Source organism: Mastigoproctus giganteus, chromosome 2 (assembly GCF_048544385.1).
Source record: "Mastigoproctus giganteus isolate SK-2022 chromosome 2, ASM4854438v1, whole genome shotgun sequence".
Taxonomy (NCBI): Eukaryota; Metazoa; Arthropoda; class Arachnida; order Uropygi; family Thelyphonidae; genus Mastigoproctus; species Mastigoproctus giganteus.
Genome location: NC_143576.1, coordinates 95725045 through 95742359, shown reverse-complemented (window position 1 = coordinate 95742359; position 17315 = coordinate 95725045).

Below are 17315 nucleotides of genomic sequence, written 5' to 3'. Positions count from 1 at the left end.
AACTTAATATAAACAAGAGCAAAGACATGGAAAAAATTTTCGCATACTGTATTTATATGTGAAAACCGATTCCGATTTGTGTACAAACTCAAGAACGCGTGGTGTTTGAATATTACGAGATCAATAACGTCCAACGACTCGAAATCCGGATGCGAGCTTTCTTGGATACTACAAAGAGAAATAATTTAGGACGGTGAACAAATAAATTACTAGAACCTGAAACACATGACATGGTCTAAATCAGGGGTGGGCAACAGCCGGCCCGCGGGCCACATCCGGTCCGCGACGATGTTGAATCCGGCCCCCTCGGTAAATGCATAATATAGAAAATCCATACCTGACTACACTCGCCGTAAACGTTCGGCTTAATTCGGTTCAATCGGGAATCGCGGCCAGTACAACAGTAACCAAGTGATTCTACGCAGCGTCAAAGAGTTATTTCCTAATTATTATTGTAGCATCGATCGAACGAAGTTCCTTTGGGTTTGACTTCTTATTGAAAAAAATAATATTGGTGCAAGATATTGTATGTTTTATGCCTTTTCTAATTATTACAATTTTTAATTTAATATAATTTATAGCCCATAAAATGAGCCAATTAAAAAAAAAAGAAAAATTGATGCCGAATGCCGCATTTTCAATGATAATTGGACATTCAGATATCTTTTTTAAAAATACATTAATAATTTGGTAATTCAAGTAATATAACATTTTTTAGGTTCTGATTTTTTTTTTATTAAATCGTTCAATCTATTCCGGCCCGCATCATGATGCGAAAATTTCATTCGGCCCGCATCATGATACGAAAATTTCATTCGGCCCGCATCATGATACGAAAATTTCATTCGGCCCGCATCATGATACGAAAATTTCATTCGGCCCGCTGACGAAAAAAATTGCCCACCCCTGGTCTAAATCATAATAATTGTGCCTTGGAAGACTATACACTGATCTCTTAACATCAGCAGCAATTAAAATAAAACTTAAATGTTAGTAAAGAATACTGATTACCAGGGGCTTTCCTAGGGTATGTGGCGCCGGGTGCCAATCACGATTTGGTGCCCCCTTTAAAATTTTCTTCATATGTGTGTGTAAGTTTCAGGCGCCCCTTGAACTTTGGCGCCCGTGTGCAGTGCGGCCCATTAAACCTCGGGACAGCCCACCCCTGCTGCTTACCTTGATAACAGAAGATAAACGCTGTGGTTTTGAGATGTGATCCAGAAGAGTATATACACTTTCAGAACAAGCTATGTAAACTGAGTTAATAAGCGCGCAACATATAAATCACTTTGAATTCGGCTGTCCAAGTTTACTTGAAACTGATATCAGACTCCATTCTTCCTTCACAATATTGTGCATGCGATTTTCCCAGGTAATATATATTCTAGAATTCCTATAACTTGTAAGAATGCGGAAACCGGAAAAAATAAAAAATGCGATGCCACATACAACTACCGGTAATTTGTAGATGACTTCTGCCGTTATAAATTTAAAACTTCATCATAGCAACAAGTGGCAATCGGCTATATAGTAAACCACAGAGTACATGTATCTTATTACTCTGTGCAGTAAACCTAACCATTAGCCTCCAACGTTGCGCATGCGTCATTCTTATTGAAGCTCGATCCAATAGTATTCACACTCATTAACCTCCTTTGCGATTTTCGATACAACTATATAAAGTTGGCAAACTGCTAGAAACAATGAAAATGAACAACTTTCAGCATAACAGAAATTATTATAAATGAAATTATATATTATTAGGTGCTTGAATAACAATAAATGGAGAATAAAATAGGCTTAAACAGCCAAAAGATTTTATATTAGTATCTCTTACTCGCCAAAGCCGAGTAAATACGAAAATGCAAGTATTTTACAAAAAACAAATAAGAAAGGGGGGCCCTCCCTAAAGACAATCGATCAAAATGGGGGGACTAATTTTATCTAATCCTTTCCCCTCCCCCATAGAAAAATCCTGAGTGAGCTACTCTTAATCGGAGGCACTGACTATGCAACTATTTACAGCACATGCCTCCGTAGCTGAGTGGTCATCAACAGGAGTGCAGTAGCACACGCTCTTTGAGTAGACCGGAGTTCAAACCCCTAACTGCTAAATATGGTCAATTTGCCAACCCGGACTGGACCAGTGCGGCAGATTATGGTCCGTTTCCCTCAACTTGAATTGTTGAGGAGGCTTCCATCCTGCGGTGGATAACGGCTGCTGCTTACTTTTTTTTTTTTTTTTTCTAAAGAGCACCTTTCCACACAGAGTAGTCTTTCCACATAGAGTAGCATCTTTCCACATAGAGTAGAGGAACAGTAAAACTAGGACCTAATTTCGGTTCTTCTTTTAAATGCACGAGAAGCAAACACATTAAAAGCTGTCTGAGATTCAACCAGAATTTTATTGTTGCTGGAGTCCAAGTTAGGAACTACACTAAGTAGGTCACGTAGAAGATCGTTATAATGATCTTCTACGTGACCTTGATGACATTGATGACATCAAATGACATTGATGAAAAATATGGTTAACAGTTTCTTCCTGGCCACACAAACAAGATGTTGTTGGTGAAAGTCCCAGTTTGTGGAGTTTAGTATTTATACTTCCGTGGCCAGTTAATATAAACATACCATATAAGCCCGGCGAAAACCACTTTAACTCCTCCTTTTTAATTTCACTTGCTACAGGCAGAAAGTCCCTTGTGACTGCACCAATATCAGATGAAGACCACTCCTGCTGCCATTTTGCAATAAAAATTTGCCATAATCTTGTCTTCTCAGTCTTAATGGGAGCACATAGATATAATTGGATGTTATCATAGGTCAATGGTATTTTCTTCAAAAGGTGATACTTAAGGTAGCGGTACTGAACTTCAAAATGGACAGGTAGTTTCCCAAGCAAAACCTGAAGAGCCATGGTGGAGGTAGTTCGACAAGTTCTTGACATGGTCAGGAGGTCAGCCCTCTGTGCTTGTAACAGTTGCTTTACTACAGCAACTTTATTGGCTTTAAAGCCCCATGCACCAGCTCCATAAGAAATTATCGACAAAAACACACAATTATAGTGAAGTCGTAAGGTTTGACCTCTAAGACCCCAGTCTTGTCTTGTCTTGTTATCTGTTTAATTCGGTTCAGGAACCATTTAGCCTTTTCTTTAACATACTGAACATGTGGTAGAAAACTGAGAGCATCGTCATAATATCATATCTGCATTCACACTCTTTTCACTAATACCTCCGCTTCTTAAATAGCCTATTGAAGACTAAATGCACAAGGTATAATACGTTATGGGTGAAATTAACTATATAATATCCATGTAAATACACCATAGTTTACCCATAAATGTAAATATATAAGTAGTTGTGGCTACCTTCACAACGAGATACCAAGTAGTGCACTACTTCGAATAAATAACGCTTCTCTAGTAGATGAGACTACCGTTATTTATTCTCAGTGGGCACCATCACCCAGACACGTTTCGAAGCTTGTTGGCTCACTCATGGGTGGGCGGGCCGATACGCTGATGATAGCGCACCTTATATAGTTAATTTCACCCATAAAATCATGGGCGCCCGCAGAGGGGGGGGGGTGAACGGGTAACTTGCCCCTCCCTGGGATTGAGTAAAAAATTCCACAAATTATAATCGTAAAAGTGATTGAGATATGTAACCTTACACCCTCGACCATGGGATGCTTTGTCTGCCTTAAAATTTTATTACGGGTTGGCCGGTTTCGGCCCTCTGCGGGGTAACCATAGAACACGTGATCTATTGCACCAATAAAACAGAGTTCCTGTTTTTGGTTCATCGACTGATATTCCCCAAACTTTACCAGAAGTTTTGGAACATTGCGACTATTTCCCTTCTATTAATTCGGCAGTAACTATTGGTATGACATTACCTGTTACGACCTGTACCATTCAAAGAAGTTTCAGCACCTTGAGACGTGTGAAAACATGGTTAAGGTGTCCACTATCTCAGAAACTCGCCTATAAGGTTTATGTATGATTAGTGTGCACAGGAAGAAACTAGAAGAGGAAGCGGTAAAGAAGAAATTTATTGAAAATGTCATCAATAGGTTTGCAATCGATTGACGGAGAATTCAATTCTTATGCGATACGTGATTATTGAAATTATTATCTATATATATATATATATATATGAAGTTAAATAAAAGAACCGGCGCCTCCGTAGCCAGGTGGGAAGGAACAGTAGTGCGTAGCACATGCTTCTTGATTAGACCGGGATTCGAGCCCGTCACCCCCCCCCCCACATACGGAGGATGCGGAACGGTCAGGGAATGACCACTGCATATCCCGGAGCAATATGGCCTTAGTTGCCAATGCTCCTAAAAACCAAATAACAAACATGTAAAAGAATATAAGAAATAGAAAAGGAGAGTGACAGAACAGATTAATGCCATCAAATTTATGATTGTACATTACATCTGTCTGTATATAACAATTTTTTAGTTAATTGTAATACCAACTAGATAAATTGGAAAATTTAGCATAAATGTATTAGGGGTGCAAACTATACTCATTACTTCAAAGGGCCAAGTTTAGGTAACTAAGTTGGACTTCTTTGTTGTACCCTATAAATAAACACATAAAATAATATAAAATAGTAAAATGAAAATGATAATATAGCTAATTATAGATATATGGATACATTGAATGGAACGTTAAGGCAAGCTCCACTCAATATATCCCATCAATAATTAGCTGAAGCTATCTGTTTCTGTTTCCCAAACAGAAATGAGTATAGTTTGCATCCCTAATACTTTTATGCTAAATTCTCCAATTTATCTAGTTAGTATTATAATTAACTAAAAAAACTGTTATATATATATATATATATTGTAAATTTTTATATATTGTTTCCATATTGTTTTATATATTACAGTATAAGGAAACAATATATATACAGTGTATATATATATATGTTGTTTCCTTTATATTGTAAATTTATTATGAATCAACAGGGTAATAAATCTGTAAATTTATATACATTATGTATGTGTTTTTGTATTGATGCAAACTGTATTCTATAATCTACTTGTTTAATTAAATAATTATTTTTAAAAAATTAAATAAAAATTTATTGATGTAATTATTTGTCTCCAAGCTTTGCTCCCCCTGGAAAATTTTCTGTGGACGCCCATGCATAATATATTATGCCTTGTGCATTTAGTCTTCAATATATTATCACTACTTCACCATTTGGCATCTCTCGCATTGTGGAATTAACTTCGCAACCGTGATGGCATGTCTGTATTATCAGCGTACGTGCCCGCCCACCGATGAGTGAGCTAACAAGCTGCGAAATGCGTCTGGGTGGTGGTCTGGCATCACAGAAGTCTGGGCGCCATGCGAAACGCACCACACCCACTGAGAATAAATAACAGTATGTAGTCTCCTCTACTAGAGAAGCGTTATTTATTCAAAGTAGTGCAATACCTGGTATCTCGTTGTGAAGGTAGCCAAAATATGAGATAAAATAAAACGATGCCGTTACACTACTTATGTAGTTAAATTTATGTAATTTAATGTATTTATATAATATCGGTGTATTTACACCGATATTATATAAATAGCCTATGTATAGCGGTAACCATGAGTTCATTCTCATGGCGGTAGGACAATCGGTGGATGAGGTTGTTCTCAGGTAACCCTAACGATACAAATTTTTAACCACAAAGGTTACCTACCCCTCACGCTATCCTCAATGGGATCTATTAAGTATGTTCGAAGATGAATTGTTTAAGAACTAAGTATAATGGTCATTTATGAATAAGAGTTTAGAATCAAAAGAGTTGGAGAGTCTCTCAATATTTGGAGAATTATGCTCACATTTAAAATGCTAAATCTGCAAAAATCTTTTGAATCCCTTACAACTATAAAATTTGGTTACTTACGATGCCAAGTTCGACTCTACAACTTCAATCTAGTTTGGTGTTTTAACTTCCAAATATTTGACAACTCACGAGCAGTCTGTAGAAGTGTAGCCACCTGTGCTTCTTGTAGATCAAAATAACACACACACACACACACACACACACACACACACACACACACACACACACACACACACACACACACACACACACACACAAATTGTAAGACAGACGCAAAGATATCGAAACTAATACGGCCGCAGTAGCCGAGTCGTCAGGGCACGAATGCATAAGTACACGTGCCTTGAGTGACCGGGGTTCAAGTTGTTGTTGTTGTTATTTGGTTTTTAGGAGCATTAGCAACTAAGGCTATATTGCTCCGGGATATGCAGTGGTCATTCCCTGACCTTTCCGCATCCTCCATATTTGGTGGCTCACGGGCTCGAACCCCGGTCTAATCAAGAAGCGTGTGCTACGCACTGCTGCTCCTGCCCACCCCGGGGGTTCAAGCTGGTGATTGCTAAATACTGTGCTGTTTTTTGTATTCTGTCTATCTTGTAAACTCCTCTGACCGTTTGGTCGTCCTGGAATATAAACAGAAAATTTATTTTATTTATAAATATAAACATTTCACCTTCCCTAAGGAATGCACCCAATGGAAACTAGCAAAGAAAATTCAGAAATATAAAAATCCGAAATAGAGCACAAAGTTTCATATTCAAGAAGCAAAGAAAGAATTTTCAATACCTAGAGTGACCTAGACAATTATCTACATATGCACCGATTACTCAAACAGCTACGTTCAGTAATAAATCAGGCCTATTGCTCATTCCCATGAAATATTTCGATATCTAGTTTGAAGGGATTGCCCCTTTCTCATTAAAGGAACGATCCATCTCCAAGCACTGTCTCAAAATCGTCTGGTTCCTTTCGAAAATTTGGCGATCTAAAGATGCAGTAATGCAGAGAGGAATAAGTACTGGCATCTCTTTTTGCAAATATTCAACCAGCAAGAAGTCCTAGCCTCAAGAAGGCCAGGGCTAAAGCTTTTCGTATAAGAAGAATGAGTGAAAAAAAGCATGGGTACCATTGAATTGTCGCCATAAACAGATCTACATATTCTTCCACTGAGTGGAAAAAAAATAAATAAAATAATAATAATAAAAAAGAACGAATTAATGGTAAAACTCATCATTAATAATCGACTATTCACTTACCATCAACATTAATAACCGACCATTCACTTACTATCAACATTAATAACCATTACACCCATTCGCAATGCTTCTTTGTACGAAAACTTATGAATTTTCATTTTAATCCAGATAGCATGAGATCACTGTGGGACTAAAACAAACCCGGACCACAAAATTATCCATCCATCTTTGCTAAATCAAGCCTTGCAGTTCAATTTCTCATTATTTTTCTAAACTATTGAAATTTTCATGTTTTTTCTGCGTAAAGTCAGCATATACGTATCAGACATACTGACGATTGTTCAAAAAATGTATAAGTGAATAACTGGTACATCTGTCATATTTGTAAAACATTCATGTTAGGAATATATACATATATTTTTTTTTTTGCTAATATGATGGAGCCAGAATTTAACAGTGTCTGGGGAAATGTGGAAAATTCTTGTAAAAGTTTGACGATTTCTGTTGCAAAAATTTGGTAAAAACAATTTCAACTGTACGCAGTATTTTGAAAATAACAGGTACAATCACCATGTAAATGCAGTAATATTAAAAACGATTGTGTAAGTTCTGAGCGTGGTCTGTAATATTAATAAAATGCCGCTTTTGTTCCTGTGACAATGTGAAAAGAGCATGCACAATGTGCGTGTGTTAGTCTAACAGCCTTCGGTGGGTATTATTTCTGCAGATATCGGCTATTTTCAGTCGAAATAATGAAATTAAAAGTGGTTTCATCCAGTTTAAATTTATCTTTATTTTTCATGTGTTTGCTTCGAATTTTTCCTTTTTTCAAGTATATAGGCAAGGTTACATTGATAAATGACGAATTATATAATAAGTTCGGCATCTGCTGATACTTCAATTTGTAATAGCTGTAATTATTACTTCAGATGTACACTGCGACGGTTTCAGAACTCTTGTTTGCTCTGCGATTCGAAATTACATTCAGTTCAAGAAAAACTACAAAGGTTTTTTGTTTTTTTCTTATATTCATGAAATCCATGTACTGTCGTCATTATTTCGAGTATAAACCATAAAAACATAAGATGTTTTAGTATTGTTTCAAATGTTTAGTAGTTTTGAATACTAAAAAGATTTGAAACTTAACATTTCAAAAATCGCAACAAGGTGGTGTTTGTCACAAATCCCTTTCAAATAAAACCGCAAAATGTTTTTATTTGAAAAAGCCAATTGATTTCTCCCTTTCTGACAATTTTCTTTAATTTTAAAGGCTCTATTAATTCCATGTACACAGTTTCAGGATTTTTTTTCATGTCAATGTATAAGCTTATCGGAATTCTGAGAAAAAACCCAAAAACGTTATAATCATGTAAATCCAATTAAGCTGGTGATAACGCTATATATATTTTTGAATCAGGGGTGTTAAAAAGCTGTAACACCGTGATCCTTTTGAGGGAACAATGGGGGTGGTTAGGGGGTCTCAATCTTAAATAAATATTGAAAAACATTTTATTAAGATATTTTTACATAATTTTTCTTAGATTTTCAGACGTTTGGCTGTATTTGGGAGAGTTTTACGCTATACACATTTGGGGACGTGTGTTACGCTGTTGAACAAATTTTTTTCCGTCAAAACAGTTTCTTTTATAAAATAATTTCCATTCCAATTGTCTTTATCAAACATTTTTTGTGGATGTGGCTTTCTTGGAAATGGATTTCTCAGAAATATGTGAGTTTTATATCACGTGATTACAAGGCCTATATAAATCCGATGACTCTTGGAGACGAACACTTCTTGCAACGGTTTCATGATTTTTGCTGTTATTTGGTTGATATCTGTTGTAATTGGTGATATGGAATCCAACACTGTAAGTATTATTTATAATATTTGAATTTTTTAAATTTAGTTTACCAGTTTAATGAAAATTCTTTTTTTTTTCAACTAATGATAGAGTAGAAATAAGGTGGAATGCTTTCTATTGCTATTTTTTCCCTAGTAACAATACGGTTTTGAAAACACAACGATGTAATTGTTTATCGATAAGTTTTTATTACAAAATTCCTCATTCTTTAGCAGTCGAATCGTTAATGCACAGGATATTGTGTATCATCATCAGCCATTTTCAATCCACTGCAGGATGAAGGCCTCTCCAGCAACTTTCCAGTTCCTTCTGTATTGAACACTGGCCAATCATTTACTACCCACAAACTCATGAATTTCATCTATCCATCTCCTCTTGGGTACCATTCTGTTATTTTCTTAGTCCATCTGCCATCATGTCTTCGAGCTATGTGTCCTGCCCAAGACCATTTTAATTCTTTAGTTTTGATAAGAATGTACTTTACTCGAGTTTGCTGCCTAATCCATGTGTTTCTCTTCTTATCTAACAGTTTGATTCCCAATATAATTCGTTCCATTCTTCGCTGTGTAGTTCTCAGCTTTTCTTCCATTCTTTTGGTGAGTGCCCAAGTTTCACTTCCATAAGTCATGATGGGGAGTATACATTGGTTCATTATTTTACTTTTCAGACAAACTGGGATATTGCTCTTCAGTATGTGACTATATTTCCTGAATGCTATCCATCCAAAATTTATTCTTCTTTTGACTTCCAGCCATTTATCATTATTACAGCTAATAACTTGTCCCAGATAAGTATATGACTACCCCTTTTCAATTACTGCTCCTTCAATCATTATGTCCCTTTCTGTGGCATACTTGTTCATCATTACTTTTGTTTTAGCCATATTCATCTTTAGACCAAAATCCTTACTAACTGTGCATAACTGATTAAGATTTTTCTCTAATTCCTTGGGATCGTGGCTTATGACCACAATGTCATCTGCAAATCGTAAATGGTTTAGGTACTCTCCATTCACATTGACTCCTTTCTGCGACCAGTCTAATCTTCTGAAAGCTTCCTCAAGGGCAGCAGTAAACAGCTTCGGAGATATTGTGTATCCTTGTCGAACTCCTTTCTCGATTTTAAATGTGCTACTGTCTTTGTCTCTCGTCTAATAAAGGAGGTAGCACTCTCATATATTTTCTTCAAAATCATAATATATGGGGTATCTATGCCTTGTCTTTCCAGTTCCCGAAACATTGCCATATGCTGTATAGAGTCAAATGCCTTTTCATAATCCACAAATGCCAGGCATAATGGTGTTTTATATTAATTTGCTTTCTCCATTAGCTGTGATATTACGTGAAGGTGATCCATAGTTGAGAATCCTGTCCTAAAGCCAGCTTGCTCTTTCGGTTGATTCTCATCAAGTATTCTTTCTAATCTGTTAGTAATGACCCTTGTGAACAACTTGTCTATAATTTCCAATTTCGGATTTATCTCCTTTCTTATGCAGCAAAACTATGATTGCATTATTCCACTCCTTAGGCATCACACCTTTTCTAATGCACTTTGTGAAGAGTCTTGCCAGTTTTTGTGTTATGTCTCTTCCTCCCAATTTTAACAACTCTACAGTAACTTCATCTTCCCCCGGGGCTTTCTGATTCTTCATTTTCTTCAATGCATGTTCTACCTCATCAGGAAGAATATCGGGTATGTCGTATGTGTTGCTAATTTGCAATCCATCTTCCCCACTTGGTCCTGAGCAGTCTGCAGAAGCTCAAACTTGTTCTTAAGTTCCAGTACATACTGCTTTTTCTCCTCTTCTGTTATCTCAAAGACCGTTGTATTATTTACTCAAGTCAGTTTTTACATCTTACCATTCTGTGATCACTTCCAACATTTACCTTATTCAGGACGATAACATCCTGAATAAGGTAACATATTGTGTATAATGTCCACCACATCTATACAAAAATTGGGATGTGTAAAGATATGATTAGGGCATTTTTCGATATCTTCGAGAACCTTGTAATAAGAAATTAAATTTGGGTCGTCATCTTTTATGTTATATTTGTAATAAATTACTGGATGTGAAATATAAAAAATATATATTGCTGTGTTCATAATTCATAAATAATTTTAAAAAATACATGCTATATTTTCAGGGAAATACACCTTGTTCATTAAGCAGTGTTAATTAACATGTTGATTAAGCACTGTTAAAAAATCAATATGTTCAGATACTACCACATATTTAAGCAGTATTAAAAATAATTTGATGTTTTAATAGTTTAAACACCTTGGTTAATTAATTTCATGATTAAAATTATTGCTTTGCTCATGAATACAGTACTTTAAAAATAATTACTTAAACATCAACGTCTAATTTCAAGTATAATTTTTTGTGGAATTTAAAAAATTTTTCCATACTGCAAACAAGTGGTGAACACCTCATATGGAAAAAAGAATGGACTGTGCTCATAACAGTATGCTATCTGAGTTGAATTTTATTATTAGCAAAGACCTGTGCAAGTTGATATTGTTTCTTTAGAATAAGAGTGTTTCATTCGTTAAAACTGTGTCTTTAATGAAGATTTTAGAATTTTAATCATAATGATAAGAACGTTATATAGCTTGGATGTTACAATGTTTACCTTATAATTTTCACACAACTTTTGGGAAATTTTCTTTAACTTTTTAATTTAAATTAAAATTAGAATTAATTTCAAACTTTATAATTTCACATAATAACTTACAGGTCCTGAAAGGACCTATAATAAAAAATTGAATATTTCTGAGATTTAATCACAGTGTGGAAATTAATTTCAGACTTTATAATTATAAAAAAAAACATTAATTGTGTTCAGAAAATAACACTAATTAATTTAAAATTGTGTTCAAATTAAAGAGAATCAGTGAAATCCTGCCAGCTGTGTGCATGAATGTGTTTCTGACTGTACGGCAAACAACGATATTCAAGAAGTAAAATTCGAGGATTTTGAGGTACAAACTTAATAAAATCTATTCAAAAGCAATTATAAACTGCAGCTCAATATTCAATAAAAGACCTCATTCATGAATCTGTGTTTGTTTCATGAATACTTTAAAAACCACACATTGAAAGTTCAAATAATACTTGTAATCTAAAAAAATCAGTTCAAGTGATATTCTAATAACACTTTTTGATTTAAAAAACACACATTGTATTCAAAATAGCACCACTAAATTTATTGATTAAAAAATAAAAAAAGCACACTAATTAATTTATTGGCTAAATAATGATTAATTTAAAAATAAGATAACATTAACTTGTTAATTAAAAAATAATTCCACTCATTGAAGAATTGTATTCAAATACAGTGTACAGTGTACTACATTTGCAGGCATGTCAGTAAATATCTCAGTAGCCCAGTGATGATGGCACTAGCTTTTAAAAGAAGTTGACGTCAGAATCCAACCAATTCATTTTTATGTAAAAAAAACCGGTGGCGCCATCAAGCAGCAAATTTGAAAATAAATAACAGTCTGGCGCGCGCAAAGGATCATAGGAGAGAAAGTCAGATCGCGCAATGGATCATGGGAAGGCAAACGCGATTTTTTTTTTTTTTTAGGTCCTAGCCACTGAAATCTCAGGAAATTAGGTGGCAGGACCTGCCAGAGTGAATTATATACTAGTGAGTACCTGGTCTGCCTCCACGGGGCGAAAGTGGGACAACGTCGGGCCTCAGTAGGGGTCTGGCGGCTAAATGACCAGATGAACAACGGTACAAGGCATCACACATATACAAAGTCCATACACTTTTGAATCTCTGGCTTTTCCAGTCAACTGGTTCACCCACAATGTAAACTACGCGGAGATGGGGGAAACCCCTGGTGCCGCTTGACCCTAAATACACTTTACACTTTACACCTTCGGTAGTGGGCTTGGGCAGGTGGTTGACCACCCGCTGTGAATTTCTGTTCAAAGTGTTTTGATGGCTACGCCCTCTGGTGGTGGGGTTGGGGAGGGCAGGTGGTAGACCACCCACTGTGAAATTCTGTTCAAATCACCCTGTTCCCTACTTGTCACTAATCATGACTGAACTGCACACTGCACAAGGATGAAGAATAGTGCTACAGGTCCTGATGTAATTTATTACACCATGATTGTTTTCATAAGTGGGGACAACTTCACAATTGTACAACGGAGTTTTCTTAGAGGAATGCTACTTTGCTAATTGATGCCATTCTTATCGAAGCCAGTGAACCATATCGATCCAACAAATTATCGCTCTGCTGCCCCAAACAGCTGTTTAGGAAAAATATTAGAAAAAAAAGTTAATGCCTGCCTGATATGTTTTCTAAATATTCTAAGTCCAAGTCATTGTGGTTTTCTGAAAAGTAGTTCGACACCTGATCTCATGATCAAAACTGAAGAAAATATTGGAAATGCTTTCTTCATGAACACTTAGGGTGTACAATATATCTTGATATTAAAAAGCCTTTTGACAAACTTGGCGGTATGAGATACTTTATGACACACATAAATCTTAAATATATTCAGAACTTTGCAAGTAATTTTTGGTTTATTTATTGAACATATGTAATTTTTTTTATTTATTAATTAAAGCGGTCCCAGCCAACCTATGGCAACCCCGCTGTCATTTACACAAAATTTTGTAGTACTCTAATATACTCCCTCTCCTGTTTTCCCAAGTACAGGGAGGGAAAGACTGCCACGACCAAAATAGATACATATGAAGACACTGAAAATAATCAAATTACATAAAAATTAAATAAATAGAAATAGAATATCAGACAAAGTCCAAACTTCATCGCAGAGCTACATCTGCTCAGTCTTTTAATACCAGGAACTCCGTTTAGGAAAGCCAGCAGCACAAGTAGCTGCCGAGTAACAGAACAGAACAGAACTGCGCACAAGAAGCTGGAGTTGCAGTGGATATAGCAGACTCATGCCACCACCAAAGCAAAGCCATTCAGAACGATTGCACAGAACTCCAGGTAATCCAGCAATACGCCATACCACATTACCAATCCAAGGCTTCCAGATGCAGAAGGGTCTTCTGCCTAACAAATACAGCAAATGCAAAGGCCTGGAAAGCCAAGAATCTCTCCTGTTTATCATGTAGAATCGTCTCGCAGCCTTGTGCCATAAATTGAGATTACTCACCAAAGATACCAATTCAACTTTTAGATCGTTATATTCCTCACAGTTGTACATAATATATTCCCATGATTCCCTTTAGCCAAAATGGCAACTAGATCTTTCGGTGATCCCTAAATCGTGCAACTTTGCATTAATCAAATCATGGCCAGTAAATAAGAACATAGCTGTAAGTTTGGTGCAAACAATTTAAACTTTATCGAGGCTGCGTTTCTTATATCTGGGAAAAATGTTTTGTGTAATCCGTCCTTTATCACAAACACTCCAACGCTCTTGCCAGACGTTTACCAGAGCGTCCTAGATTCTTGGGATCTGCCAAGGTGTCCACCTCTATATTCAGAAAAGAAATGGGAATGCCACAGCAAATGGAGCAAACTAACGCACAATGCACCAAATGCAGATCAATAGGCAATTTATCAGTCAAAACCTACAAAGCAAGGGGCGAAACAGTCCTGCATGCCTGTAGTCGCAGATACTGAATCGTCCAGGGTTACCTCTTTGCCTTGAGAAGCTCCATCTGGGAGAGCACAATTGATGTCACTATAGCAACGCCTGACATTGAAAGTAAACTGATCAACTGAGCTGTTCAAGAGTCATGGACAACGTCGAACTACAGAGCGATTACCTTCTCTCTTGTTCGCTCTGTGGAACGCACACCACTGAATCTTAGGGACATAGTAAGACACACATACAAAAAAAGCAGATTGGGGCCGATTCCAAAAGGAATTGGCCATGTTTTTCCAGGAAAAATCCCACTACCTATTTCACTCTCAACTGAAGAATGCATAACCAAGGTAACAACTTCCATCAGGCGTGTCTGTGATGCTTTCATCCCGAGTAAAAGACCTAGCCAGGAAGACATTTCAACGAGCCAGAGTCCACTTTTCCCCAGAGAGGTAGCTGCGGCACGGGAGGCTTACTGTGTGATAAGAAATGCATATTCCAGAGAAATACTCACATGTAAGAAGGAGTATGGCAAACTCTAGTTGCCACAGTGGGAAATGGCTACCCATGGGGCATTGTATTCCGAATCGTTACAAACGGTCTCCTCAGAGGATGAAGTCTTGGACACCACACTGAGGCCAGATGGAACCTTGACATACTCTTGGTCCGATTCTCTCGACAGCATACAGAACAATATCTACCCAACTGATGACTTGGCACCGACACTGGAGCAACAAGAAATCATTGACGGAAATAGAGCATACATACCAGATACTAGTGAATCGCCCTTCACATCCCTGGAGATGAATTTGGTCCTGGCCAAAACGAAGGAGGGTAAAACCCCAGGATTAGACTTGCTGGAGTTCTACATAGTAAAAAAGTTCGCAGAACACTGTTCTGTAACTCTCTTAAGTTTATTTAATTGATGCCTTGCTGACGTAACTTTTCCTGCCTTCTGGAAAGTTGCAAATCTCAAGTTACTCCTAAAAAAAAAAAACCACCTGAAATCACGACTTCTTATGGACCAATACTTGCTTTCTGTTTTGGCCAAGTTCCAAGAACAACTTCTGCTCTTCCGTCTCACCAACTAATACACAGAGCAACAATTACCATCTAACGATCAACAACACCATAACATCAACAATTACGCCTAAGTTTCAGTGGACTGCCTTCCCTATTGGTCCACTCCAACTACTGTTCCCCACATTCTGATCTCTTCTTCTGCTTACTCCCTGTATGCTCTCTTCGACACAACCTTTTTTTTTTTTTATGGCCTCTGTCAGGAAGCTCAGGCGACCCTGGCAGAGGCCAGCCAGATTATAATGTGCAGTCTGGCTCACCTCTCAGTGGTGGTGGTGGTGGGCAACGTGGGGTCCCTGCGGCCAAGCAGCCAAAGACACAACAACAGAACAAAACATAATACTACATAAACCAGACATTACACTTTTTTTCTAGCTCTTGCAATAGTTCTGCATTCCATCGCAGAGTACATATGGCGCAGATGTAGGAAACCACTGGTAGTGCTTTACTCTAAATACTATGCCACTAGTCCTGCATGCCATGCATATCCTACAAGAAAAGGGAATTACCCAGGGCCCTGTACTGAGCGAATGCTCTTTGATATCTGAAACGACGCTGAGTGCCTATCTGATACAGCTGATACATATTTGTATATGGATAATCTTGTCATCTCATGTCATTATCGAAGTATGCGATCGAAAGGCAACTACAAGGCACCATTAACATATGCTACAAGGCAACTACAAGGCTCCAGCACCAAAAGCAATGACTATCGACTTTTTAAAACCAAAAGGACGGCAATAAATTAATTTTTGCTGCATTCGTATTGCAAATTCCGATCCAGATCTTCAGTTAGATTCTCGTCATATTTCCAGTCTAGTATTATACTTCTTGGTTTAATACTTGACACTGTAAGCCAATTCTATTCTATTGCTCAACACACAAAAAAAAAAAATAATAATAATAATAAAAAAATAAAAATAATGAAAATAAATAAATTTTATGTATATTCTGTGGGGCCGCCATATAGGGTCAGAGGGTTTTACAAAGCAGAGAGAATATATGAACTGCAACGTATTTAACGGGCTTGAACTACGGTCAACTCCAACTTGTGTATAAATGTACACTAATCTTAACCACACTTCGCTTTCTAGCCACTGAAGAAAGTAATTAAATGACTTTATTAAGAAAAATCTAACGACATTTTCATACTTATATCGAATAGCTTTATGATTCCAACCAAACAAAACATATCGATCATTTTCATCTAATGCTAGCTCTTTCCGTAGCTCTTGAGGATATCACAGTAGTTATAATCACCTGTGGAAAATGAGTTCGAATCCCCTCAATAGCACGAGTAATTTTTGTGGGCTTTTTTCACTAAGCAGCAGAGTTAGTCAGTCTCAGGCTGGGACCGCATGGTTTTTCCTCCCGAAACCAGGGTTTTTCTTCAGATGCTCCATAGCCTTAGCTGCTTTAGCGCTCAATACGCATACATAACTTAATGTAAACCCATAATGCCACTGACTGATGCGCACTATTTTTCAGAATAAAAACAAATACAGCCCGCCCCCGCGAAAACCTATCTCAATGTGATCTTTGTTGTTTCCCCTATTTTTTTGGTATGGCATAGGCCACAGATGAAAGCATATTTATCCTTTAAGAGAAAACACAAATATCCATAAATAACGCATTGACGGAATTTTAACTCGATGTGTCAATGATTCTTCTGTCAATGACATGAAGAATTTTTATGGACCTTTTTTCACAACGTGCTTTTGTTAGTCGATC